The following is a 4,420-nucleotide window of genomic DNA, read 5'->3' on the forward strand; positions in this document are numbered from 1 at the left end:
ACTGTTATTAGGCAGTGATCTAAACCATTTCCTAACATCACCAGCTAAAGTCTGAGCAAATAGTCTCATTTGGACATCCACAATATTAATTTCATGAAGTTCAAAGTAGTTTGTCATCTTATTAACTTGGTGCTGTGCAATGTAGTGTCCTATACCATCAAATTGGACGATTTCACTCTGGTAGTCTGCTGGCATGGCACCAAGTGGAGCAGGTAAGACAAGGGGAGCATATCTATTTTCCATGGCTATAAGTTCAAAAGGGCTAAGATGTGGGGTTGAGGCATTGTAAGATGATACAGTAGTGGAGGATGAACTAGGATTGGTGAGAGGTAAATGAGCAGTATTAGGTTGGTAAGGGAGTGAGGGTATGAATGGTGGTGGGGAATGGGCTTCAGAAGGCGAAGGGAATAATGGTGAACTAAGAGTAGTGGACAATTGTTCAGAAAGATCAGGGATGTTTGTAGTACTAAGGGATGTTTGTGGTGAATTTAGAATGTACTCATTAATTGACTGATTGGCCTTTTGGATTTCAAGGTCTACAATGAACTCAGGGTCTAGAAAAATATCGTATATTTCATTTTCAAACTTTGATCTAAATAATGATAAATCAAATTTCTCATCAAAGGGAAGATCTTCTAAAAACAACCATTCATCAGTGCATGAATTAGCTTTAACTAAGGGTGTGTGACTAGCTGAACATTCTTCTTTTTTGGTTTTTCTTGAAATCAGGTTGGGATTATCAACTACTGGGGGAGGGTTTGGATCTGGGTTAGCCCTAGTATAATGAGTTCTCCTCGAAGCCAGAATTTCATAATTTTTCTAATTGTTTTCTTTTTGTTAGAAATAACTTCTAATAAATTACTTTAAGAGGCTCAAAATACAGAAGTAAAAATTTCTTAAAGATTTATTAGGACTGAGGGTTCTCCCCAGTATGGTTGCCACTATGTTATCACTCAAAAATTCTCCCTAGAAGTTATCAGAAGAAGGAAAAGTCCGAGGTAACTACAAACCAATCTTTTAAGTATAAGCTTTAGCCAACCTATGACTCAAAGAGGGCTCTCTCTATATGTTTTAGCTTTGTTTGTTGAGATTTTAGGCTAGTTCTTCAAGTTCAGGGGGTTTTGGATTTGTATTGGAAGTTGGATGGTGGAATCCTTAAACATATGGATAGAATGAGGTCTCTGGCTATTGGGCTATGGAGTCAAAGAAGGGCAACAGAATTGGGATTAAATCATTAAAGGGAGTGTTCAATGGGCAAGATAGCAGAGTGAAGCACAAATTCTTAGGTCGAATGGGTGAAATGATCTTAACCAGGGTAAGGGAGCACGTAAGAATTCTAAAACCAAGATTAAAAGGAGGAATTGAGGGTAATCATGAGCAAAGGGCAATTAAGAATCCTTTACTATAGGTCAGAGGGGAACTACCTGAACTAAGGAGCAATTAAGAATTCCTTAACTTAGATAATTAGCAAAAAAAATTAAAATGCATAATAGTTAAAACAGAGTGCAAAGAAGCAAGTTCTGAGATATCATTCCATATTACAGCATTCAGATTTCAGATACATTTAAGAGTATGAAAAACTTATAAAGAAAATAACACCACAAGAGAAAATACTTGTTGGTCTTTGCACTACACATGAATCCAGTGAAATGTCTTTGCTTTATTCATTAATTGAGCTTGCTGGTCCAAACAGTGATACAATAGCTTACAGTCTTCGACCAAAAAATCTATAGAAATGTCTAAGAATCCACACCACATACTTCGATTTGTGAAGTATTTATACAAAAAATTATTACAAAATATCTCAAATTGATTTGAGATTAAATTTAGGAAATATAAATATCTTCTTGCAAGAAGATAGAGATAGATAATGAACTACTTCATGCTGTCCCTTTTTATTCGGTACTACTGGCTATTATGGTTCGATTTGTAGCCCTTTATGCTGGCTTGCAGTTGTGGAGTTTTACGCTGGAGTCTTCTTTACTTTCATCTTTCAACTGATACTCTTTGACCTTGCTACCCTGTTTTCATCTGTTTACCTGGTTGCCTTCATTTTTACTGTATGGTAACTTTTAGATGTAATATTTATCACAGTAAATCAATCATATTCTCCCACCATTCTGCATCTGGTAATTTTACATTCATCATCCTCCTATAGATCTCATCAGCTTCAGTATACTCGGCAAAATTGGGTTTGGTGAGGAATAAATGTTTGACCTCATGTTCCAGGAAAAACAAGTTTTCAAATGTGTCATATAATAATTTGTCTGTTGGCAGGGCTTTTATGGATGAGGAACTGGCTTGTTCCTTAGCCAATTTTTTGAGTCTATCACCATAGTCCAACTATGTCATGAGTTTGTCATTGATAACCATAGGAATGGGCAGACCTTTTCTCCCTTAAAATATGGAATTTAGCCATGAACCTATCAATGGCTACCTGCATATTGTGGAAATTTTTCTTCCAAATTAAGCATAAGGTTCCTTTTGGAGAGGACCTTCATTATCTCTAAAATGGTCGCAGTCCTATCTTCTATATTTAGCTCATGGAGCTCATATCTATTCTTGCTGTTGAGGAAGTGGATGAGTCTATTTGCATCGTCTGGCTTATCTCCCAACTCCTCCTTCACTTTCTGGATAGCTTCTGTAGCTATCTTTACTAACTCTATTTGTTTAAAAATAACTTGGATTGATGGCCAAATATCATTGACAGAGTCAATGATATTGGCCCACAACATTTCCTTGGTTTGTCTAAGTGGTTTCTCCAGTGTTAAGTCTTTCTCTAAGACTTTGATCCTTTCACTCATTCTTTGGGATTTTTGTGCGTCTTCTTTATGCTTTAGTTGGGCAAGTTTGCAGTCTGTTTCCAAACTTGCAAGCTTTTCTCTTAACCTGTTCATTTCAGTAGCTTGACTAGACATCACTTCCATGGATTTGACTAGTTTTGCTGCTTTCTCTCCTGATGCACCTGCTGCTGATGTAGATTCTATGGTTGCTGGCAAGGCTGTTGTAAGTGGAGCTGTAGGTGCCAAAGGTTCTGCTAGTGTGGATGGCACTGTTGTGGAGACTGTAGGGATAACATTTGTTGAAGAAGTGGCCACATCTGCTTGTTTTAATTAGATCAAAGCATCCAATTCCTTTTCAGTCTCTTTTAGTTGATCGTTCAATTTTAAAACCAAGTCCATGAATTATTCATGCCCCTGCTGGGCTTCTAGGACTTCCAATGTTTGTGGATGTTGCAGCTGAGGTATTTTTAGCTGTTTCCTCAATGCAACTATATCATCATTTTTCTTCTTATTAAGTTTCTTTGTAGCTTTTATATCATTGGGATCGTGTCCCAATTCAATCACTAAGTCCATTAAGGACTTGATCCTTGTATCCTTGGCCTGTGAGGAGGCCTTCTCTAACTGAAATTGTGTTGAGATGTTGTTTAGAGAGTTCTGTAGTTGATGAGAAGCTATGGCTTTACCTATTAGGGTGGAGTATATCATCTCTCCAACCTGTTTTGTATAGTTCAATATGATCTATGGGTTGAATATCCCTTGCTAACACTTCAAAATCCACCTTCTTAAAATCTGATGCTGTCTTGGGCTGTGGAGCTATGAGTTTAACAAAAGTCATCTGCAGCTTTCCCTCTTTAATATCAAAGGCTGACATTAACCTTGTTTGATTGGTGGGAGTCAACTTTAGGTATTGCACATATGTTTGGGCTTAAGCCTCTCATTTCTGGCTTTGATTTCCTTGTATCTTTCCTTGATATCTTTATCTTTGTCAGCAGGAATTCTAAAGGAAGACACTTCAACACTAAGCTGCCTTTCCAACATCTGAGTTTGTGATGTGGAAGGCTCTTGCATGCCTCCAGATGGAGTGGTAGGCCTACTTCTTTCTACTTTTGTATTTGTGACCTTAGCTGAGTCTTCAGTATATTCTTGCTCAGAGGCTGGATTTAGCCTTTTCCTCTTGTTTGATTCTTGTTGCAAATCGGAGGTGGCCATTCCTAAAGTGGAAGCTCCTTCTCTGTTTCTTTTTGGGATTTTCTCCTCATTCTGAGGAGTCTGCATGACTGGAGGGGTACTCATGGTTCTTTCTGGTTCTTCTGGTACCTACAGAAAAGAGCTGTCATCAAGCTGCTTTTCTAAATCAATTAGAGCATTCTCTATGTCTACTCTGGTGTTGTCTCGTCTACTAGGGTATCTTCCACCCATTCTATTTGATTTGCATATGCTTCTATTTCAGGTATGGGATGGTGAATGAAAGGTCCTAGCTTGACCTTTTGTCTCTTCTTTGTGATGAATTCCAAAGGGTCATATCTCCAAACAAAACTCCTTTGGAACTTCGTTCTCTGTAATATCAAATCTGCTTCTTTTCCAACCTCCCTAGAGTTGCATATGAAGGGGCCTAGTTGGTCTTTTATCTTGAAATA

Source organism: Pinus tabuliformis, chromosome 7 (genome assembly GCF_031772625.1).
Source record: "Pinus tabuliformis cultivar Carrire ecotype Pingquan chromosome 7, CPIR1, whole genome shotgun sequence".
Classification (NCBI taxonomy): Eukaryota; Viridiplantae; Streptophyta; class Pinopsida; order Pinales; family Pinaceae; genus Pinus; species Pinus tabuliformis.